The sequence below is a fragment of the Python bivittatus genome, unplaced genomic scaffold (genome assembly GCF_059951505.1).
Source record: "Python bivittatus isolate LINGU-HERP-01145 unplaced genomic scaffold, Pbiv_v1 ctg000000_np1212, whole genome shotgun sequence".
NCBI lineage: Eukaryota > Metazoa > Chordata > Lepidosauria > Squamata > Pythonidae > Python > Python bivittatus.
This window is the reverse complement of record NW_028277028.1, coordinates 1785179-1811359: the sequence shown is the minus strand read 5'-3', so window position 1 is coordinate 1811359 and position 26181 is coordinate 1785179.

The following is a 26181-nucleotide window of genomic DNA, read 5'->3' as shown; positions in this document are numbered from 1 at the left end:
AGCCCTTGATAAAGACATATCCATGAATTGCTCTTGTCTTTTTAATGCCACATAAGCTAGTAAGCATTGTCAAACTTTCTGACAGTGGAATCTTTAGGTGATTTATGTTTTATGTGAAGTTGCACACATTCTTCTCCTAAACTGCCTGTAAGTTAAGAGCTTGGCATTGTGCCCTTGCTTTTCTACCAGAATGTTTTAAAAACAGAATCTAACTTAGCTGGCAGGCAATTATTTTTCATTTTGAATGAGATTCAAATGACTGCTGATCTAACCATTACAACACTGCCATTTCTTTTAAGAAAGTGAAACATTTAAATAAAAGCATTTCACTACTCTTGATGGGAAAGCAGCCTGCATAGTTGTGCTTGAAAGTATTTCAAAACATCTGACATATCTCTAAGTAAGAGAAGAATAGGTTAACTGAACTGGAAGTAGTTTATACCTTCTTTGACTAGAGAATAGTCATTAACATGTAAATTATAGGTTTCAGTTTCTTACATCTTAAAAGAATATTAGTCTCACTTACAAAACAAAGCTGAACATTTAAAAAATTATATCTACACATACAGACACACACACACACACACACACACATCCTTTTAATATACCTAGCATAGATGGTGGAAACTGTAAGTATATATTAAGAGAAGTGTTGTGGTTTTGTTCAGCTCCAAGAGGAATTTTCAAAACCTATTACATTTCTGAATGTATTATTACTGAGCTTTATTATCATTGTGTATTCTACTCTATGCATTTCGATAACCTGTTGTCACAATACAATACTGATTTTGTGGACAGAAAATTTAAGACGATCCATCAATTAAAGATTACCTTTTAAAATAAATATGCAGACTGTAGCATTTCCTTTTTTATTATTAATATTTTTATTGAAGATTTTATAAAGTAGTAAAACCTATACAAATTTAAGAAAAAGAGAAAAGAGCAAAGAAAAGTGAATAAAGAAAAGAAAAAGAAAAAAAGAAAAAAGTATTAAGAAGCAGTTTCTCATCTTCTTTACAGCATCTGTCCTCCCTCTTTAAGGCTACATCATGATTCCTTTCTTCCCATATTTTACCCTTTTCTAATCATCAAATCCATAAATCACCAGTTCATTTTTTCCACTTTCAGCAGAAAGTCCATAAAGGGTTTCCAGTCACTAATAATCACTTGTTGTCTTTTCCCTAATCAAACAAGTCAATTCTGCCATTTCTGCAAATTCTGTCATCTTCACCAACCATTCTTCCATTGTAGGTATTGTTTAGGGATCTTTTTTCCATTCTCCCTTCAAATGCAGCCAAGTCTTTTTTGATAGATTCAAATACATTTTTCCCTAACTCTTTAATCATTTTTTTGTAACATCTCTGGAGTGATCCACTTTTCTGCTGATTGCTCTAATGATCCTCTTCTCCCTTCTCCAAGTTTTGCTGCTTTTCTAGTAGTAGCCATTTCTTTTATTTTTAATCCATAAAGAGAAAGTGAATCAAATACCCAAGTAAAAGTAAAAGGGAGGTTTTCTCTTTTTTTTCTTTCGCTTTTTCTCTATGTCCTTAAGTCTTTAGTCCTTTCTGACACTCTATAATCACATGGTCTGTCTCAGGTTTCCTTTATCACTTTATTTTGCAAAGTTCACTAATTGCCTCTTCACTAAAACTCTAAAAAATCTGCATTCCCACAAAGATATGTATTTATTTAATTATTTTAAAAGCACTTTTGCAAAAATAAAAATAACTTAAAATTGACTGTCCCCTTAATCCATTTAAAACTTTCTTAAACCAGATTCTTGTCAAGCTTTTTGCTGTTGATTTTAAATTCTTAAAATTGTTATTTTACTCCTTTCTTTAATCTGGAATAAAGGCTCACTCACCAGGTGGTTTATTGTCCTGTTGTTTCAAAGACCTCTTTTAGCTTTAAAATAATTATAATGTAAACATGTTTAAGAAAGTGAGGTTTTAAGCAAACCCAGTGTCCTTAAAGGCTTCGCTGCAGCTCTGAGCTCAATGATTTTCCGTGGCTCCCAGACACTGAAACTCACAAGTCAGCCACAAATCCTGCAGTCTCCTCATGAAGAGCAATCTTTTGGAGCACAAGTGGATGCTCTCTTGGCCTCTCCTTATCTAGAGAGGCTCTGGTTTTTCTCCCTATGTCCTGGAGCCCCCAGAACATCCTTCGTGTACATGATGATCATATTTTCTTGGAAAAAATAAAGGACAAACCTGAAAAAGGGGCAAATCTGAAAAAGGTTCATAAGGATAAAAAAAAATGTTTATGTTTATAACTTTGCTTTACAAAGGAAAATTCAAGAGCAAAAGCAAGAAAAACTTTACAAAAACCAATACTTTAATAAAAGTATATAAAATCAAACAGTATATGTAAAATTATTTTAAAAAGACAGTTCAATTTCCATATTTTTCACATGAATGAGAAAGACAATGCATTAAGTGGTATCACTTGTAAGTAAAAGTTAAATGACCAAAATAAAGGAGAAAAGTGAGTTTTTGAAAAATAAATAAATCTTAATGACAGCTTTTTGAAATAAAGGACTGTTCTTTACAATAAAGGACTTGTCACTGTACTTGTCACATGTGGCAAGTACAGTAAGAACAAGAACAATAAAAACTGCATTGCAGCCAATATACACTATTTTTCTAAGCTTCAATTTTAAAACAAAGAAAATGAAAAAGAAAAAAAAGGCTTCATATCAGGTATATTTTGTTTTAATTGAAAATAGGGTTAGAGAGATTATTTAAAACTTTAGAAAAATAATAAATTGGACAAAGAGAAAAAGCATCACCCCTTAAAATAAATGTCTCAGGTTGGGGAATGTCAAAATGTCTGTGCTAGGTTTCCTATTAAGTAAGTGTTTGGCTACTGTGAAAACAGGTTAACAGGAAAATCTATCCAAAATTTCTTATTCAACTTCTAATTCATTTCAAATATTTGACCTTTTGGATAAGTTCCCTTTTAGACCTCCTTACAAACATCCCATTTTTGGGAAATTCAGAAACAAAGTTTTTTGCACCTAGCTGTTGCTTCAAGATAAAATACTTGAGAATAACTTCAAGTGTGAAAGGATATGGCTTTGAGCTTTCCAAAGTGGGTGGAAATGAACACTCCTTCATGATGAACATGGACTCAGGTCCTTCAGGGAAATTGAATTGTAGGTGGGCCTTGATTAATCAGATTCTAAACTTGATAATAATTTAATAATTCAGAATTCAGTGGTGAGATCTTTTGTATGTGCAAAAGTATTTCACAGTGAATTATTACTGGTAATATAGATGCATACCTCATACTCTTTAAACTTTTGGAAGTGGCATTTAATGCATAGTGGGGGGAAAAAGAAAAGGTTGACATCTCATAATTTCCAGGAAAAAATAAAATGCCCCCCCCCCCACACACACACACTTCTCTTCTCCTTGTTTTGTGTAATTTGTAATAGATTAAACAAATCTGCTCTAGGGATACATTTTTCAGACCAACACTAATGCATAGTATGAGTATTTCTTTTAGGGTTATAAGAGTAAACTAAAATTAGAACTTTTTATCACATCATTGCAACCACAAGGATTATGCTGGAAGTTTGCAATCTATGAAAGTCTCTGTTCCAAGCAATAGTACCGCACCTAATTCATTCCTTCCTTCACTCAGGAGGTATAATAACAATTTCATACAAGGTATTTTAGTAATGGTTTTCTATGCATGTTACTTATTCCAGGCTGTTAACAGCAAATCAAAATAAGGGATTCTGGAATTTCAAACTAAATCCAGACATACTCAAATCATTGTTTTATTGCTTATTTTATTGTTACTTTTAATCTGTATTTTTCACTTTTATACTCTGCAACTGTTTTTTAAAAAATAGTTGGCTACCCAAATGTTTGTCAGAATATACGTGTGTATCTGAGAGTGTATTTGGCTCCATGCTGAGGCTTGCGTGGATCTACAGTTATGTATTATTGCTACATTTCCATACACTGAGATATGGTGCTCTAACATTTTGAATATTCCTCGTAGTTCTGGCTATCATCTCAAAAATGACAGAATAGTTGGAAAAGGTACATAAAGGAAAAACAAAATGATCAAGAGGTTGGAGTACCTTAGAGGGATGTGTTACATTTGTGCATTTTGAGCAAATTTGAGAGAGAGAACAACTAAAAGGGGGCATAGAGATATTTTAGTTGTTATACAAGAGAATAAATTAATCTCCCTTTCTTAATGCTATTATGAAGAAAATACATATTTGCATAACTAATTTGTGAAATAGTCTCTATCAGAAAATACACTGATGGCTGACCATACAAAAGCCTTAAAAAGAGACAGTATAAATACCTGGTGGCCACACACCCTGCAACACCCAATAGCTTCAGCAGCCATGCATTTGGTGTGTGCTGCTCTTTTCACAGTAATGCCAGATATGTGATTACATGAATCATCAAATATTTCAGATATCCCAGGTGCTTGTGAATTTCCTAGTCATTTATGGGGGGGGGGGTTGTTTTTTTAATCTGCGCTCAGTCGATACCGACTCTGCAGTGACTGCTTTGGACGAGTCCTTTGCAGTTTTCAAGGCAAAGTGTTTCGAAAGTGGTTTGCCAGTGCCTCCTTTCTAGAGCAGAGCCCAGCTGGCGAGTGCAGGAGGCGGGGTTTCCGTTGCTTCGCGCCCTTTTAGGGTGAGCATGGTTTTTTCGCTCTTACTGGCAACTGCTCCCGACTCTTTTTGCAAGGCGCCGCTGTTGGAATAAAATGCTTGCTTATCAGAAACTTGATTCAGGCTTCTGCAGTGTGGCCAGGCCAGTGGCCAACACACGAACCAGAAACCTAGGATGAGGGAAGGTACCAGATAATAAAAGCACCTAAAAGCACGATAAGGCGATCACTGCTTGAAAAATACCTGATGCTACGTAAGCAAGTAGGGAAACGTATAACCATGACAGGCTATACAGGAAACATAGAATAAACCAATAGTGTTGCTTAAAGCTGTTGCATGACTATAAAAGGCTATATGCCCCCACAACCTGCCCCCACCACCTGCTTCCTGACTTGTAATACCCAATAAAAGAGTAGTTCAGAACACGCTCTGGGCTCACTCACCTCGAGGACAACCTGCGTGTTTGTCTTCACTCTCGCCTGTCGAGACCCCATGAGTGGCCCACCCTGATGCGGACAGCAAAACCGCATTGTGGTGACCCCGACGTGATCGCGTGAGTTCACGAGGTGCGTCTCGGACCGTCCTTACTTATTCGCTCGAGGGGAGCTGTGCACTCGTCCCGTCTGAAACACGGCTGGATATTCGTAAGTATGGGCGGAAAATTCTCTCAACAACAGACAGCGCGTCTGAAGGAATTGAGGGAATTAACCGAATCTTCCTCTAAAATTTCTTCAAACGGAGGCAAAACCCTCCCCCGTTTGAAAAACAAAGAATTAATTGGCCTTTTGTCTTACATTTGGCAACAATGTCCATCATACCCTGAAAAAGGGTCACTGAAAATATCCACATGGACAAAATTGGGGGAATACTTCCATGCGGCCCCTAGGGCCCCGGTCCAAATTCTGACCTCATGGCGTGTGGTCATGGAATGCTTAATGATTCACCATAAATTCGAAAACCAAATGCTGGCAGAACCCATACCACCCCCGTATGATTCTGTTAAAAATTCTCCGGCCACTTTACTTCCCATGTCAGCAGGTTCTGGGTGCCTTGATCCAGCCAATGGTCCCACGGCTCCCATGGCTCCAAGCTCCCCCCTGACTATAAAACCTCAAAGGGGGGGTCACATAATCAGAGCTATGCAGACTGCTCAGCAGTCAGGTCAACTCTCTGCTGAGGATCTTGAAGCGTGTGCAATGTTTCCGGTGACCTGGGTGGTGCCCGCCGGAGCTGCTGCGGGCGCTCCCGGCCAGCCGGTGCATACGCACATAGATTACAAACAAATCAAAGAGATTAAAAGTGCTGTTAGAGATTATGGCCTGCAGTCGCGTTATGTTATGGGCTTGCTTACTTTGCTTTCTACTGCTGCTGTGGAAATGCTGCTTGCAGATTGGCAGTCGCTTTTTGGCATGATTTTAACCCCTGCTCAATATGTAATTTGGAATTCGGAGTACGGCAAACAGGCTGCCGTTGCCATAAATGCTGGACTCCCTCAAAATGTTACTGCTGACGATGTCCTGGGGACTGGCACCATCAGCACTATTGCACAACAGCAAAACTCCGATAGAGCTGCTTTTCCTATTATTAAAAATTGTGCCTTAGCAGCCTTACGAAAGGTTGATGACAATCAGGGCAAACCTTTGCAAACCTTTTCTAAAATAATTCAATCGCCTACAGAAGACTATTCTTCCTTTATTAGTCGCCTTCAAGTTGCATTAGAACGCCAAATTGACAACGTAGATGCTAGAGGTGAACTGTGTATGAAATTGGCTTATGAAAATGCTAATTCGGACTGTCAAAAGGTGCTCCAGCCCATAGCTAACAAACCTGGCATCACCCTGGCTGATTTTCTCCAAGCATGTCGTATTGTCGGAACCACCAGCCACAAAATGGCTGCGCTGGCCTCCGCCATTACCACAACCTTGCTTCCGCCTTCTTCTTCCTCCCTCGCGCCACAAGATGCACTTCCTGTGTCACGCCCTGCCGGAAATTGCTTCAATTGCGGGAAACCTGGTCATTTCAAATCTCAGTGCAGGGCACCAGGAGGGGGCGCACATCGCAGTTTCTCCCAACAGGCAGTCAAACCTAAGACCGTTTGTCCAAAATGCAAAAAAGGATTTCATTGGGCCAACCAATGCAGGTCCTTTAATCAAAGTCAGCAGAATTCGGGAAACTGATTGTGGGGCATGCAGCCAGCCCCACCCCCAAGGCTGAATTACCCAATGAGGACCCGTCCCCTCACTCTGTAGAGATGACTGCGGACGAGACCGTGACCTATTCTTTACCCGCTCATGTTTATCATCTTTTTATATCGCCTCGCTTGCCTTTGACATTGCCCCCCGAAATGCCGGTGCTTGTTTTCCCTAACTTGGACCTTACCGCTCAAGGAGTCATAGCTGCCCCCTTTTTGCGCAGTGCTGACTCCTTTTCTGATTTCGCCTTGGCAATTATGGTTAATTCTCTGGTAACCATCAAACAGGGAGATGTGGTGGCGACAATGATCCCCCTTGAGACTTTTTCTGACTGTATGACTATAGAGCAAAACGTCAACTCCAAAAGGCCAGTAGCCAAGTTTAAACTCAATGGACGTTCTTTTTCCGGTCTTCTAGATACCGGTGCCGACGTCTCGGTCATCTGCTCAGCTGAATGGCCTGCCGATTGGCCTACTGACCCTGCCCCATCCATCAGAGGGGTAGGAGGGATCCAGACAGCTCAGATCAGCTGCAATTGGATCTCAGTCACGTCAGCCACAAGCCCTGTTACCGCTTTCATTAAGCCTGTAGTTTTACCTTTACATACTAACTTGTGGGGACGAGATTTGATGTCCCAATTTCAAACCAAGCTTATTTTGCAATAATGGCTGTTTCAGCTGTTTTGCGGCTGGAATTGCAATCTCAAACTCCAGTCTGGATAGATCAATGGCCGCTCACAGTGGAAAAACTCACTGTATTAAAACAATTGGTCAATGAACAATTGGACAATGGGCACCTTGAGCCCTCTTTAAGCCCTTATAACACTCCAGTCTTTGTAATTAAAAAGAAATCCGGTAAATGGAGATTTCTTCATGACCTTAGGGCGGTGAATGCAATTATCAAACCAATGGGGGCGCTGCAATGCGGCCTCCCAAATCCAAATTTGATTCCTCAAAATTACGATATGATGATCATTGATCTTAAAGATTGCTTTTTTTCTATACCCTTGCATCCTAAAGATAAACATATCTTTGCCTTTACTGTACCTGCGCTCAATAATTCTCAACCAACTTCTCGCTATCAATGGAAAGTTTTGCCACAGGGAATGCTGAACAGCCCCACCATGTGTCAATACTTTGTATCGCAGGTTTTACAACCCTATAGGGATAAATACTCGTCATTTTTAGTTTATCATTACATGGATGACATTCTGGTTGCTGCACCAGGACCCAAAGGTACTGTCTTAAAAACATTGCCTCACCTACAACACATATTGCAACAAGGAGGATTACATATTGCACCAGACAAAGTACAACTTTCATCACCTTTTCATTATTTGGGACACAAGGTGCTTGAATCACACGCTAACCCCTGTTTGCCGAACATTCAATTGCCACCTGCGCCTACCTTGCTACAATTACAGCAATATTTGGGATCCATCAACTGGATCCGCCCCTACATAGGTCTTTCCACCATTCAACTTTCTCCCTTATTCACGGCACTAACTAAAGGAAAGCAACCTGCAGATGTCATCCCTTTGCAAAAGGAACAATTGGACGCTGTAAAATTAATTAATCAGGCCCTACGTACCAAATGGGTGGATCGCATGAAAGACAACTTGCCTTTCTCTTTGCTCCTACTGAACACGCTGACACTGCCAACAGGTGCGGTGGTTCAGGTGACACCTTCATTGCTAATCCTTGAATGGATCCACCTGTCTCACACGCCTCGTGCAACGCTTACTACTAAACCCGCTCAATTTGCTTCCCTTATTATCAAAGGTCGGCTGCGGTCTAAGGCCCTAGCTGGTGTTGAACCCTCTGTCATTTATGTTCCTTGTTCTCTCTCCACATGGGAGTCACTGCTAGCGGTCAGCGACCACCTTCAGTTTGCCCTCGCTGACTGGCCTGGCACTGTCTCTTGCCATCCACCACCAGACCCGCGGGTACAACTTCTCAGAACCACTCCCTTTATTTGGCAAACTCCTATGTCTCCTTTCCAAATTCATGATGCAGTCACTGTCTTTGCCGACGGCAGCAAAAAATTTGGCGCCTGCGCTTGGCAGATTGACGGCCAATGGCACACAAAAACCACCCCTCCACAATCCTCCGCCCAACGGGCAGAGCTTTATGCTTCCATCCTTGCTTTTGAGGCCTTTCCTCATCAATCTTTTAACCTTATTCTTGACAGTCTTTATGTTTCCCAAATTATTTCCTCCATTTATCAAGCCTACTTATCCCCCTCTATCGAACCAACTCTTCTATCTTTGTTTCTGTCCTTACAACACCTCATTTCTAAAAGGACTCATTCTTTCCATGTTGCACACATTCGTAGCCACCAACCGTTCCCTGGTATCCTCCAGGAAGGAAATGGCATGGCCGACGCTGCGGCCGCGGCTGCATCCTCCTCCCCACTCATTTTTGCCTTTTCCTCTCCCACTCCGTGGGAAAGTCATTCCTATTTCCACCAGAATAAAAAGGCGCTCATTAAGCAGTTCAAAATTTCTGCTACAGAGGCCACTGCAATTTTACAGCAATGCCCCACCTGTAGCAAACAAGCGCACTCTGTGCCCATGGGAGTTAACCCCAGGGGGACAGAGTGCAACCAAATTTGGCAAATGGATGTTACCCAATATGCTTCCTTTTCCCCATGGAAGTACTTACACGTTTCCATTGACACTTACTCGGGGTTCATCATGGCCACCCCTCAAAGGGGCGAAGCCTCTAAACACATTATTAATCATTGTATTCGAACCTTTGCAACGCTGGGACGCCCAAAAGAACTTAAAACAGACAATGGGCCTGGCTATACAGGCAGTGCTTTTGCCGCCTTTTGCCAGAAATGGGGAATCACACACAAATTCGGCATACCATACAACAGCAAAGGTCAAGCCATAATTGAAAGAGCAAATCAGACCTTAAAACATGCTCTTGACAGATATATAGAAACAAAGGGGAAAGGGCCCCCTAGCCTCCCAGCGGTGCAAGACATTCTCAACCTTTGCCTCTATACTCTTAACTTTCTCAACTTGACCGGACTACCTGCCACTTCTGCTGCTTGTCGTCACTTTGCCTCACAACCTGCCGCTGACCACCAACGACCACTTGTCTACTATCGTTGCCTGCCAGACCCCGCCTGGAGAGGGCCTGCGCAACTCATCACCTGGGGTCGAGGTTACACGGCCGTTCAGCTTCCCGATAAGGTTCTGTGGGTCCCTGGTCGCTGCGTCCATCCTTGTCATCTCCCGCTTTCGCCGGATGCCCAAGATGCCCCTCCTCCTCCCCACATAAGAGGCCTTACTGGTGTCACTCCGGAAGCTGACCCTCAACGTACGGCCGAGGAAGAGGACAGCAGGGACAACAGAAGGTAGACCAAGGGAAGGGCCCCAGTCAAAATGTCACATCTGCCTCAATTGGGAAGAATACTGTGGTTCCCGGTTGCCCTTCAGCTACTGAGCGTTGCCCTCTGCGCACCTAACTATGCGCAGCACAATCCCCATCAACCCCAGAACCTAACGTGGGCAGTATTGGACGCACACGCAGACATCCTGAACTCCACTTCATCTATGGCGGTGCCGGGGTCCTGGTTTCCTGACCTGTACTTTGACTTTGGTGTGATGATGGACACCACCACTTCTCCCAACAGTCCGGGTATGGTTAGCCACAGATGGATCAAGAGATGGCCCCTTTATGTCTGCCCCGGCCATGTCAGGGCAACAACATACCGGAAGAAGTGTGGTGGGGAAAACGATTACTTTTGTGCGGACTGGAGCTGCGTCTCCACGGGAGAAATAACATGGAACCCCCCTTTCAGAGGTGATCTTATTACGCTCAGACGGACTGGTGAGAACATACGATGTGAGCAAAACCAATTTGGAACATATGTTAATTGTAATCCGGTTAAAATCTCTTTCACCGCTGAGGGAAAACGACACATGGGGTGGCAGTCAGGGGTCACTTGGGGAGGCCAGGTTCATGATAAAACCGGGGAGCCGGGGAATATTTTTACTATACGCCTAACACAAACCCCCATAGAACCCCCAATACCGGTGGGCCCCAAGACAATACCAGCCAACTGCAGGGAGCCACCCCCACAACCCACCCCCACTCCCGGGAAAAGTTCGCCTACTTCCATCGGTTATTCTTTTTCCCCTTCACAGAGCCGCCCTGGGAACCCTCTTTGGGACATCGTCACAGCCACCTATCACATGGTCAATGACACCAATCCCAACCTTACTATAGCCTGCTGGTTTTGCTACGATGTTCGACCCCCATATTATGAGGCTGTAGGGCTTGTTTCTCCATACAACACTTCCTCGAATGACAAGGCATGCAGATGGAAACATGGCTCACAAACATTGCAGTCAATCTCAGGCAAGGGAACCTGCCTTGGACAGGTTCCCACACAGTATGAACAATACTGCAACACAACACATAGTGAGGTTGATACAACACTCTTTTACATACCACCCACAGATGGATGGTGGGCTTGCTCTACAGGCCTCATGGCCTGTGCCCATGGTCATGTAATAAGCACCAAAGGTTTTTGCATCCTTGTCCAGGTCATGCCACGCATATACTACCACACAGAAGAAGAAGTTTACAACATTTACTCAGGGTCAGAACTCACAAGACACAAGCGTGAACCCATTTCCACCCTCACAGTAGCTCTCTTGGTAGGACTTGGCCTAACAGGAGCAGGAACTGGGATAGCATCCTTTGCAAATCAGTATGTCCAATACCACCACCTTAGGGCAGCCATCGATGAAGACTTAGAGAGAATAGAAACTTCGATCTCTCACTTACAAAAATCCCTAACCTCCCTCTCAGAAATGGTCTTGCAGAACAGAAGAGGCCTTGATTTACTTTTTCTAAAAGAGGGGGGGTTATGTGTGGCTTTAAGAGAAGAATGTTGCTTCTATGCAGATCACTCTGGCATAGTGCAGGACTCCATGACCAAACTCAGGGAGGGCCTGGATAAACGTAAAAAGGAGAGGGAGGGTCAGCAAGGATGGTCTCAATCCTGGTTCAACTTTTCCCCATGGTTGACCACCCTGATAGGTACCATAGCAGGACCACTGATATTGCTACTCCTTGCATGTACATTTGGCCCCTGCATTCTATCTCGCCTAACAAAATTTGTGGAAACTAAAATAGGTGCCTTGGAAAATATGGTACTGGAACGCCACCATTACCAACCAATACGGCCTGGAGAAAATATGGAAAAAGCATCCCTCCGCATAATAGACTCTGACGAAGAGTTGGAATCCACCAGTTTTACTTTTAAAACAAAAACGGAGGAGATGTTGGAATAAAATGCTTGCTTATCAGAAACTTGATTCAGGCTTCTGCAGTGTGGCCAGGCCAGTGGCCAACACACGAACCAGAAACCTAGGATGAGGGAAGGTACCAGATAATAAAAGCACCTAAAAGCACGATAAGGCGATCACTGCTTGAAAAATACCTGATGCTACGTAAGCAAGTAGGGAAACGTATAACCATGACAGGCTATACAGGAAACATAGAATAAACCAATAGTGTTGCTTAAAGCTGTTGCATGACTATAAAAGGCTATATGCCCCCACAACCTGCCCCCACCACCTGCTTCCTGACTTGTAATACCCAATAAAAGAGTAGTTCAGAACACGCTCTGGGCTCACTCACCTCGAGGAAAACCTGCGTGTTTGTCTTCACTCTCGCCTGTCGAGACCCCATGAGTGGCCCACCCTGATGCGGACAGCAAAACCGCAGCCGCCAGCATTTTTCCTCCCACCAGAGTGAGAGTACCCATTTATCTACTCACGTGAGTTTTCGAACTGTTGAGTTGACAGGAACTGGGGAGGAAACAGGAGCTCACCCTGTTAACGCGAAGGCTGGACTCAAACCGCTGAAGCGTCGACCATTTCTGGCCAGCAACTTTCAGCATCATTAAGCCGCTGTGCCACCGCGTCCCTCATTTATGGTTGGTTACCCATAAAAACAGAATGCTACAGCAGATGTTATCTTGGTCTTCTCCAAAATGTGGCTGTTATGTTCACTTAGGTCAAACAGTAGAAATTACATGTTTTATTTAAGCCACTTCCTTAAGGCTAACTATATGGACCTAATGTGAACCAGAATCTAGCAAGAGGAACAGAAGGTTGTCATCTTCTGTGGTCTACAATTTGCATGATCAAAAATGGTTGGTTTTGGCAATGCAAATAACAGTGCAGACAGTTTCTGTGATTCAGTTTAGGACACAATGGGAACAAAGATGAACATTCTCTCCCCTATCCATCATGTTCTGAATCTATATTGGTTCCTCTGTGCATAGTTTTGCATAAGGAAAGAGAAAAGGCCTAATTCTGTTTTCAAAATAGAATATGGTTTACTTTTAGTGCAATAATCCCTACAGCAAAGTCACACACTCTTTTATATTTAAATACAATTTGTTGCATGGCCCCATCAGCAGAGATGGATCTCACTTGGGTTATATAAATCATCTTGCATCCTGCTTCTTTTTGGTCCCTTAATTTCATATACGTATTATTAAAGGAATTTTATAATTCTGAGAAATTTGTCAACATTAGTTTCATACTTCTAAATGATAGTAAGCTATTCAAAGACTCATCTGCGCTAGCATTAATGTGAAGACTGTGTTGCTAAGCAATTGCAATTTAGTTGTGAAGCCTCTAATCAATTAATAATAGATTTGAAATGTGTGCATACCTGAAAACAACAGAAATCTGAGCTAACAACAGTCCAGTGCATTTATACTTTTTCCAAATTATGTTTCCTTTTTATTTTCTTCTAAGCTTATATCTTAGAAGCCAAAGGAATCATATTTTTATTCTTGGCAAGCACAAACAGTAATAATTTCATAGTAATAATATATAGAAGTTACTAAAGATTGCTTAGGAAATGACTGGTGACTGCTTTCTAACAATTTAATTTTCTTTGATTCCAAGGACCTTCTTCTACCTAGTCAAGGTTAAGGCAACCTATGAAAAGGAAAATACTGTTAGAATATTTTTCACTTCTCCAGTGAAAACAGTTGAGCTGAACTCTCATCAGCGAATGCTTACTTTAAATATGCATGTGCTCTTTTAAAATATATCTCTATGTATATTATTTGATAAAGTTGCTATGGAAACTGATAAAGAATTCAGTATCAAAACCTTCTTAAATCTCTGGAGAAAGATCTGACACCAAATTATTCAGAATAAAATTAACAATGAGTCAAGGAAACTGATACCTGTGCTTGGGCTAGCTTGTTTTTGAGCACAGTGGGCAATAATTTAACATGTCTTCCTACCATTGGCCAGGGTAATTAGAAAATATTGTATTTCATATCCTAGTGCAGTGCTTCCATGACTTTTTATTCTTGGCTCATTTTCCAGCATCTTCCTGGGCTTAGTTACTTAGTTACTTAGAAAGAGACTTGCTTGTCATTAGTGGATGACAGAAGAAACATGTAAGATTTGCCCCGTTCGACAAGAGAAACTCCCGTGACACGTGTGGTTCACAGAAGAGGTTTACTCATGCTTAACGTAACAGTTACAAACAAAGCCAGGATTGGCTTGCCACATTTACATTGCACATTTATAGTTGTCCCAATCCCCCGCGGGCCCTGTTGCTAGGTTACAACGTTACCCCCTGTAATCCCCCCCCCTTCTACTCGAATGGCAGGTTCAGCCCAGTTCTCCTGTTTCTTTGATTGTTGTTGCCTATGGGGTGGTCATTGCCTTCGTTGGGGCTTCTGTCATGCACACAGCCGGGAGCTCCCCCTCGCGCACTGATCGCTCTTCCTCAATTCCGCAGCTCTCTCCTTTGTCTATAGCGCCCACGGCCCTCTGGCGTTAACACAATGCATCCGTTCCAGATTAGTAAAGTGGCGCCAGGCGGCCCATTCATTAGTTTGCGGTTTCGCACTTCCTCTTTCTGCGCTAGCGCTCGAGCGGTGAAATTGACTAAAGCGCCATGCAGCACGGCTGAACCTGACAAAGCACTTGATAGCATTATAGAAGTACCCTGAAAGGGCTGCAATCATTACATCTTCTGCTTTATAAGCAAATTTTATGTCCACTCTTTAAGAGACTACTACCCTAACCTTATGGTTAGAAAGGAACCTTATGCTTACATTTCTCTCTAGTGAAACAAATTGCTAAATTCAATTCCCATTGCAAGAGGTAGTAGCTGTAGCTTGAAAACATTGGCAAATCTTCTAAAACTAGAATTCATGAATTGAATTTGTGAAGAAGTCGAAATAATCCAGACTAATTTCTTCTCAGCAGCTGTTGTTTTAAAGGCTCAATTACTCAATTGTTCTGGGAGAGCTGATTGTTGACTAGCAACATGAGCTTCTCCCAGATTGCATAAAATATTATAAAGTAGTATAAAAGACAGAAGTATTTTGGAATACTGTAGATTTTATACATATATATATATATATATTTCCAACTTCCATATGGCTGATTAGGGTAGTCAGGTGTAATCACAGTAGTTAGGGGAAATCTGGTCAAGTAAATATGAAGAGTAAGTGCATTCTTAACCTAAGGAATTGTTTCATTCAATCTTAAAGTGGTAACTCTGAAGCTTCTATTAAAGAAGACTTCTATGGATCTGATCATGTTGGATAATTTCCAAGGTGGCTTTTTTCATCAAAGTGTGTGTAATTGCATTTCAGTTCTAGATGTTCTTGGATAAGAATATTTGGCCTGATATCTGTTAGGATTTCGATCTGGTTTTGGAATGAGACAGCTTTTCTCACCCTTGTAGATGCTCTGTGCCAGGAATTAAACAGGGGCAGTATATCTCTGTGTTTCTTCTGGATGTCTCAGCATTGTTGAGAATGATTGACCATGGTACTGAATCCTTCTTGACTACCAAAAGAATAGATATAAGCTGATGAAAGATTGCAATCCATCATTGGAATTTAGTTTTACAATGTAATGCTGGGGAACTCACGTTTACCCTTCTGACACAAATGAATAATGTTCTTCCTGTCAGATTCACCCTGCACGGCTCGGCCAATGCCTCTGTTCAGTTTCACCGCCCCTAGTCAATTTCACCGCCCCAGGCACAGGAAGTGGAAAAGGGGAAGTCGGCCACACCACAAGTTAATTGCCAACAGGTGGTGGCGGTTAACTCTGGGTGGAAGCGGGTACTTTGTATCACAGCCGGCTTCCCTCAAGCGTCTCAGACAAAGAGAACCGCAGTGGCTCAGAAGCGCAGCGATCAGTGCGCAATTAAGAACTCCCGGCTTAGCCTGCAGAAGAAAAGCCCAATTAATGCAACAACCCCATAAACAATGGACAGCAATCAAAGGGGACAAAGAACTGGGCTGAATCTGCCATTTGGGCGAGGGGGAGATTACCACAGGTAATCAGTAACTAGGCAACGGGGGAAAGCGCGGGAACGGGGAACCTATAAAACGCTATGTAATCTGTCCCAAGCCACCCCTGGCTTTGTGTGTACTGTATCTACCTAAGTTACACTCTAGTAAACTTCTTTTGCTGAACCTGTGTTTCATTGGAGCTGAATGTGGTAACTCTTACACTTCCAGGTTTGATTTGATTCAGTATTTTATTTATACTGAATTTATATGCTATTTTTCTGTTTATTCAAATGCTCATGGCCACTTATAACAATAAAAATAGATGGTATAAAACATAACAAAACTAATTCAATTAAAATCAAAACCAAAATGAAAGTAAATTAACAATTAAACATTTGGTGAAAGCAGTGTGTTTTTATCTTCATAAATACTCTGAGAGTGAGGGCCACATAAACCTCCTGAGGTTGTGCATTCCATAGGCTGGGAGCCACAGAAGAGAAGGCCCTTTATCATGTACTCAATTACTGGTCTTTTGCATGAAGGTATTTTCAGAAGGGCTTTTGATGATATTAATACAATGAAGCTGCTAGAAATGATAATCAGAGGATTCAGCTTGCCTTGTCATGAGGATACAAATAATGTACAACTCCATTTCTCTGTTTAATCTACTAGCAGGGAAATTGCAGAAGTTTTGAATCAGTATCTGGATTCAAAATAGTCTGAAAGCTGGGTAATTGATCCTTAACCAAGTTATCTTAGGGATGCTCCTGGACAGGAATCAGATTCTGGAATAGGATTTCAACCTGTTTTGGATAGAGCAATACTCCCCATGAAGAATCAGGTCATTAGTCTGGGGATATAATTCAGTCTGATTCAGCCGTGCATTTGGGCATTCACTGAGCGCATTCAGTCCAATAGTCCCCAAAAGGGCTCCATTTTAGGTTCCCACCCTTTTTTTTTTTTCCTTAATTATTTTTTGTACTTCCAAACCCTAGGATTTCCCCAGGTTGCTGAGAATTTATTTTGTATGTAGATGGGTCTATTTCCATCTCATAAGCAATGCCACTTACAGGCTGACCATCAAATACAAACGGAATGTTGTTTCATGTCACACAATAATAAAGAGCCTGTTTGAAACCTGACTTCAGGGAAGATACGTGTATGATGCATTCAAGACGGTATGCTCATAATATGGTAAGAAGCCTTGATGGTCTGACATAGTCCTAGGTCATTCCCCCATAAGTGATTTAGAGTGGTTTAAGAGCATCACCCAGCTATTGTTGAAGTGATATAAACCTACCCTTATTCCTATTTGGATGATTCTAAAAGCTTCTGTACATGTCTAGAGCAGAAATGCTGCCATTCTCAACAAACCTGAGAAACAATTCAGATCCTAACCAACTATCTTTATACAATGGCATCATTTGAATCCATTCACAGTGTTAGCCCATCTGCAGTTCAAGGCAAAGGATGACCTATCAGACTCCACCGTCCCCACCTCCCTTTTTTTTAACCAGACCTGCTCTGCATTGTTTCATGGCATGAAATAAATAATATGCTATAGTTGTGGGGTGGGGGGATTGACAAGATGAGAAGCATTACTTGCATTTTTCTGACTGTACTGTGCTTTTAGGTAATGCAGTACGATATGATTAAGCCTTTCATTAGAAATACAGTAATAGGAAACATCTGTCTATTCAATAGCTGGCTGAGATGTAACTGTAAGGGAGTTAAAATACAGTACGATTGCTTTTTTTGCAGAAAGGCTTTTACAGTTTTAATAATTGTATTTCAGGATATATCCTACCAAGTCCATGTTTCAGTTTTGCATGTGTACAGTCATATATCTGTTTCATTCCATTTCTGGGTCAAACTGTGTATTTTAAAACTCCTGAAAATTGCATTTATTTTCATAGACATTTCTTTAATATGTGTCAGAAAATGATAATGTATGTCAGATAATATATATGATCTGATATATTAATATAATATAATAATATAACATAATATATTATGATATATTATCTGATGATAATGATAAAGTATGTCAGATAATACAGAGTCAGATCACAGATTGAATAAATATAATATTTCTCATATACTTTGAAGTTCAGAGTTTGGCCTAGCATTGAAAATAATTTCCTCTTGTGAAGACAAGATTTTTGTTTTTTGTTTGTTTGTTTTTATCGTTATTTTTATGAATTCTTGTGAGCTGCCTAGAATCACTATATGAGATAGGCAGCCATATAAATTCTGTAAATAAATAAATGAGTTTATGGTAGAAGTACCAGGCACTAAAAACAAGAGTTCCATAAATCTTGAAATCTAATGTTTCCCATTATTTTTGAAAGGATATACAGGACAAAGTATAATGGTAATAAATATGGATGAAACTTTTTAATGCAAATATTTTATGTAACCTTTAAAAATAATCATTTGTGCATGACAGTCAAGAGACCTAATTTGGTCTAACAGTTAAGGCTCCAGGCTAGAAACCAGGAGACTGTGAGTTCTAGTCCCACCTTAATCATGAAAGCCGGCTGGGTGACTTTGGGTCACTCTCTCTTAGCTCATGATGTCAGGCTCAGCTGACAAGCTGGTCAGTTAATTCCTGTTGCAACCAATACATCAGCATTCAGCTGATCTGAAAAAAAAGTGGACCCTGTACTTGTAAGAAAAAACACTAAGAAATTAAAAAAAAAATTGTGCAGGAGAGTCATTACCCTGAAAAATTATTATTCAATTAAGAGTTGCATAAAAATTCTTAAATAAGTATATAAAGTTCAAAGCATCATTTTAACTACACTTATTTAAATAGGGATGTTCATAGAATCAATGTATGAAAGAAAATTTAAGATTTAACATCTATTGCCCCTGCACTCTGGATCTCTGTACAGCAGATCTTTTGAACAGAGGCTTCACACATCAGGCAGCAAGATGTACCGTGTGATGACTCTGGGCATTCTGCATACTGTATTAAAGTATACATTCCATATGTCTATCATCATCTGAGTAGGAATCTGGTTAATAAGAAAGGAAGGAAAGATATTACTTGGCAACAAAGATTATTCCTTTTTTCTCTTGATAACATACAAAATAAAAATGTTCAGCTGTGAATAAAGGCCAAGTAGCCAATCAGAATAGAGATGGAAATACAGGTTGTCCTCGCTTACTGCCTTGTTTAGTGACCATTCAGAGTTATGATGGTAAAAAAAAATAGGTTTGCGACCAATCCTTGTATTTACGACTGTCACAGCATGGCATTTGATTGCCTTCTGTGTGCTTCACAGTTGGCTTGCAGCAAGCAGAGTTAATAGAGAAGGCAGAAGTAAAATTGTATGTCATGGTCATGTGATGCTTCGCTTAGCAACCATGGCACTTAGCAACGGATTTGCTGACCTCAATTGTGGTCACTAAGCAAGGACTACCTGTATAACCCAGCATATATTGGTATCAGTAATACTACCTTTATTGTTTTTTGAAAATTTTAGACTTTTTCTGCTGAAGGAAAAATTAAATAAGTTACCTATATTTACATCCCAGAGAGATCACTCCGCATATAAGGGTGAAATTACTCATTTTAATTAGGATTGTCCTGGATTATAAATTTTGTACTCCAGTTTCAATTTTAAATAATATGGGATTTATTTAGATGAACTCTGGGCTCTTGGCTTTCCTTAAAAAACTTGCTTGATTTGACAACTTTAACAGCAACAATTAAATGTATACTATAAAAATAATCAACAACCAGTAACCATTATGACATATAAAATGCCAGGATAAATAAGACAAAAACAAGAATCATGAATTAATTGTCTAGGTGGCCTTTAAGACATAAATATTTGGGTAAGAATTCAGGGCCACAAATTAGGGAAGCAGGGAGGATTAATTTGACTGAGGATCATACACTGAATTAATTAATTCATTAATTAATTGAATTAATGGAAGAACATCTTCAATAATTTTTAAGTTTTAAAACTTTATTTTACTTTCATTTGTGGTGGCAAAACACTGGTCCAGTACCATTTTGAAGAGGGTGGCTTTCATTCTATTTTTTTCCAAGTGACCTGGGGGACCTGAGATATTTTGAAGAAGAAAAAAACACTTCCAGTCTTACATTAAAATCAGCATCTATGACTATATAAGGAGTGTAAAGAAAGCAACAACTGTCCCAGATGTGTCCAAATACTCTTTTCTTGAGACCAGATAGATTTAGGCAGAATATAGATATTTACTAATAATAAAGAGGCAAAGCTGAATTTGAGGAGACCTGCCACTGCAAGGAATCCAAGTAATCTTAAAGCCCAGCTTAGCTGACACCAGGAGGCTCAAACCCTCCTCCCACCCCCTGATTTAAACCCATTAAGATATTAAGCTATTCTCACTATTAAACACTGTGCCACTAGAAAGTAGATATGATATATCAGCCTTTCCAGATTCCAGGCCATTTTTCAAAGGTACCAAGGCATGAAATACTTCAGTGCCAAAACCAGCAGTTGCAAGGATTTCCAGCCTATGAAGTACTGTACATCCTTTGGCTCTCCTTAGGAAAGAGTGCTAAATGATTGTACCAAATACTTTTCTTCTCTAACATTTTCCTCCTGAATATGCCCTGTATCAGATTCAGCCGGCACGGCACGGCACGGCAAAGGCACCGCTCAGCTTCGCCTAAGTCAATTTCACTGCCCAAGGATGAGCAGAGGAAAAGGGGAAGTGAAACTGATTAAGCTGATTAAGGACAGGTCAAAACCGCAAGCAGATACTTTGTATCAGCGCAACTGCCCTGGGGCGCTGCAAACAAAGGAAAGCGCAGAGGCTCAGAAGCGAAGCAATCAAGGAGTGAGAACTCCCGGCTTTGCGCACAAACAGGCAAACCCAACAAAGGCAACAACAGCACAACCCATAGACTGCAATCAGAAAGACAAAAGCACCGGACTGAATCTGCCATTTGGGCGAGGGGGTATTACTGTGGGTAATCTATAACTAAGCAACAGGTAAAAGCGCGGGAATGAGGAAGCTATGAAATACCATGTAAGCTATGCCAAGCCAGCCCTGGCTTTGTCTGTACCTACCTACTTTACGCTTGAGTAAACTTCTTTGCTGAACCCACGTGTCAGGAGAGTTTCTCTGAGACGAACAGGGTAAACCTTACACCCTGCGCCTCTCTTTTGTGCTCAAGCATATTCTGTTTTCATCATTTGTCCTTGGAGAAGACTGAGCTTGGTAGGCACTATCTCATCTTGCCCCCAAACTTCTCCCATGTTGCAGCTTTGCAGCTTTCAGCAAGGGACAAATGTAATCGCACTGAAAGTCCCAAACAGGGATGCTATGAAAGCCTTCAAGAAATCTTTCATTCCAATAATCATCAGAGGTAAAGTGAGAAAATTAAAGGTAAGAACAATTCTTTGAATAAATCATAATAATTAAGGAGCCAGACAATATCTCTCAAATCTTTGTAATCAGCTTGACAGCACAAAGAGAAAGAGAATGCATGGTGGCTTGCCTGTTGTGCTGTTTTCCATCATTGCAATGATCCCATGCCATCATTGCAATCTGAACATAACTCTATTTGGTTGTAAACCACTGAAGTTACCATTAATCATCCCAGTGTGTGTGCTCAGACTTTAAGTCTGAAATATTAACCCCTCCTCCATTGCAGCTGTATTAATAGCTCTCCCCACGCCAGCTGTTTTGTATAATTCCCTTTATTTTCTGTTTCTCCATAGGTTCAACCTTTGAAGTTTCTTCAGATGATGTCATGATATAATTACTGAGGGGAGTTTTTAAGATGAAAAATAAAATAAAATTTTAGGAGCACTCAGAAAATAGATCTGCAGTCATTGTCATTTTAACTCCTCCTTTCCTTTGGCTTGAGGTAAATTGGCACCATTTTGGCTTAATAGGGTGTTAGGAAAAGAAATAAGAGTTAAAATATAAATGGAATATTCTGAAACTTTGGAGCCTGTTGAAGTATGAAGAACTTTAGATTTATCATATGTAGGCTGCAGCTAAGAAAACTGTTTTACTCAGTGGAAAGACTTTAATATCTCTGATTTTTAAATTTGAATGGAATACATTTTCTATATATGAACTAGCCTTTTTCTGATGTGCATTATGTGTCAGTGAAAACTGTATTTTTGAATGGGAAATTAGAAGAAAAAAATGTAAGTTATAGATGTCAGTCTTATTTATTGTAATTTAAATTTTTAATTTTAAATTTATTTAGTATTTATTTGACATGATTTAATTGTTTTATCTTGTTTTTATGGATTGTAAGATACCACAACACATTCTGGTGAGTAGCTGTAAATATTTTAAATAAAAAATAAATATTTGTATAGTGTTCATAGAATTTAACTATGAAGGACATGAATGAAATAATCCCATCCTGTTTAGATTCCCCAGTTAATCAAGTGATATTCACTCCAGGGTGCTTTGATAAGTGCAAAACCAATGCTAGGGAGCTTCATAAAGCCCACTGGGTGCAGTTTGACCATCCCTGACCTACTTGTAATTGCCATGTGTTCTATTATTGTTTTTATTGTACTGCCTTTAGAGCAGTGTGTCATTGACTGTGTTTGTTTGAATTATTTTACTAAAGATTCCTTATTGCTGTTTTTTTCTATGTATTGTTCCTGGCTTCCCTGGGAGGAAGAGGTATAAAAATAATTAATAAATAGGCTGCCCAACTGGATGTTTCACTTCAACTGGATGATTCTGCAAAGCACCCCTTTGAAGCTACTTTACAGAGCAACAGCCCCTACTTCTAAAAATGAACTGGCCATTTCACTTGACTTTCCCTCACTTATGTAGACTGGCAGCTTGAAAACTCAGAATAGGCATTGCACACACACAATACCTCTTACAGTCACCAAACTGGCAGACAATAATTCAAAATAATGGAAAAGTCTCATCCAGGAGAATTGTGCCACCTACTCATCTCAGTGAAAAGAATCAAATTAACATTGAGGTAAAACAAAACTGTTTCACACGCTCTTAATAAATAGTCTCATGTGAATACTTAAGCACAAAAGGAAAGCAGTGTTTAGAGATAACAGCAGAATACTTATTCATATTTAAGGTACTTAAATCCCACTGATTTCAATTATATTAAATAGCCTGCCTGCCTGCCCGCCTGTCCTATGCACACTTACTTGAGATTAAATCTCAGGGAACAAAGTGGGACTTGCTTGTCATTAAATAAGCAGAGTCTATGATAGTCACTTAAAAATTCTGCTAGTGATTGCAGAGCTTTTGTTGTTGTTCCACTAATAGCATGGTTAAATTGAATTAGATCTTTCTGTCAGTCCCATAATCTTCGGAACAACTAAGTTTAACTAGTTTTGTTAAAAATAAAGGTTTAAAATAGGGAATCCTGTCTTACATATTAAGCTCAATGCAAAGATACAGGCTCAGCACTGAGAAAAAAATTGAAACACAACAAATTAATTATAGAAATTAAGGAAGAACTACACATTTACTATTATGGAATATGGTTCCCTATAAGAAACAATTTTGAGAGTCAACAAAAGAAATTGTAACTTCAGTTGTTTCATAATTAAGCCAATTTAATTTTAAAAATTGACATTGCCAACTGTTCGTGTTTGTTCTTTTGAATAGAGAATAAGATGCAATTAAATTGGGAATGATGCACAATAAGCTTGATTTGTGGTGCTTGGGAACAACTGAGTAAACTGTACATGATGAGAAATAACAATGAACCCTAATATTCAGATATTGGAAAAAACATTAGTGAGAAAGTTGCACATATGATTCAGCAGAGTTCCAAAATGTGCAAAGTAAAAATATCTAGGATAATAAATGGAAACTTTTAGCAGACATCCCTACAATAAATCCTTAGTATTGCTGAGTAAAGGTAATAGCATCAGTTTTACCTGAGATAATAGATGCCGTACATTTTTGAGATTCTGTAATTATGAAATTCTCTAGTTTGAGAAAAACTAGATGGTTCATGTTACTTGAAAATTATCTCAACATGATATAGGAAGAGTGTACCTGGACTTCAGTAAACCCTTTGACAGTGTCGCATAATATTCTCCCTAATGAAATGATAAAATATGGACTAGATGATACCATCTAGGATTCATAATTGGCTGAATGATGACCCCTATTTAGTACTGATTAATGAGTCCATTTCACTTTGGAGGGAAATATCAAGTGAAGTTGCATAGAACTTTGTCCTGGGCTATGTGCTGATCAACATTTTTATCAATGTTTGATACCCTTTGATGAGGGTAAAGAGGAAATGCTTGTCAGATCTGCAGATGACACCAGTCTGGGAGGGGTGGCTAATACTTTAGAGAGAGAGAAAAGGTGAAAAAAGATCTAGAGAGCCTTGAGCAATAGACTGAATGGAATGGAATTTAACAGGGAGAAACGTAATTTTCTGCATCTGGGTAGGAAAAATGAAAGGCACAAATATAAAATGGGGAACATCAGGTCTGGTCGTAGTATACATGAGGAGGTTCTGGGAGCCCTTGATGGCCACAAGTTAAACATAAAGCAACATGTTTCCTGCTACGTTAACGTGAGTATAAAGTCCAGATAACAGGAGGTAATTGTTCCAATCTACTCTGCCCTGGTCAGAACTAGAAATACTGTGTTGTTTCAGGGTACCTCAGATTGGTTGGTTGATTGATTGATTGATTGATGATGTCACCTGACTCCAACTGACTCTTTTCAAAAAGGACAGTGATAAATGAAAATGAGTTCAAAGAAGGGCTGCCAAAATGGTGATGGATCTGGAAACCAAGCCCTATGAGAAAAGTTAAAGGATCTTGGTATGTTTAGCCTACAGAAAAGACTTAGGGGAGGCGCAATAGCAGTCTTAAAATATCTGGAAGGATAATAATAATGATAATAATATAAAGACCTGCAAATAGAAGTAGAACGACTATGGCAAAAGAAAACAAAGATGGTACCAATAGTTGTAGGTGTCTTGGGTGCAATCCCAAAACATCTGGATCACCACTTGAAGGCCATCAGCATTGACAAAATCACCGTCAGTCAATTGCAAAAGGCAGCTTTGCTTGGAAGAGCTTACATCCTGCAATGATACCTTTAACACCGTCAAACAACAACATCTGCCTATCCCAGGTCCAATAATAACAATGGTTGGCTGCATAGTCAGCCAGATATTAATACTGGATTTGGCATTTTTATCCACCTATCAAGTCCTTCCCGAGGACCTGGGATAGGCAGATGCTGTTGCTTGATGGTGTTAAAGGTATAGTCACAGGATATAAGCTGTTCCAAGTAAAGCTGCCTTTTGCAATTGACTGTTGGTGATTTTGTCAATGCCGATGGTGTTCAAGTGGTGATCCAGATGTTTTGGGATTGCACCTAAGGCACCTATAACTATTGATCCTAGCTTTGCTTTCTTTTGCCATAGGTGTTCTATTTGCCGGTCTTTATATTTTGTGATTTTTTTCAAGTTCTTTCTCTCTTTTCTTCTGCTGTCTCCAAGTATTGCAATGCCCACTATCCAGACTTTTTTGTCTTTCTTAGCAACAATTGTTAAGTCTGGGGCGTTATGTGACAGGTGCTTTTCTGTTTGAAGTCCCAGAGCATTTTAGCTTCTTCATTTTCTATTACTTTTGTGGTCCCACCAGTTCTTGCTCGCAGGCAAATGGTATTTCTTACAGATATTCCAATACGCCATTGTTGCTACTTTGTCATGCCGTTCTTTGTAGTCAGTCTGGGTGATCTTTTTGCAGCAGCTGACTAGGTGGTCCACTTTTTCTTAAGCTTCTTTGCAGAGGTGTCCTTTGCTGTCTGTTACTGTCTTTCCAGTTCTGGCTTTCTATGCATCTGTTCTTAAGGCTTGGTCTTGTGCAGCCAGAATTAGCCCCTGTCTCTTTCTTCAACTTTCCTGCTCTTAGCCATTGACAAGTCTTCTTGTTATCTGCTTTGCCAGCTAGTTTTTTTTTGTGTACTGGCCATGTAATACTTTGCCTTAACATGTGTCTCTTCTATTCTTCATTTGATCTTTCTTATAGGCCAGTT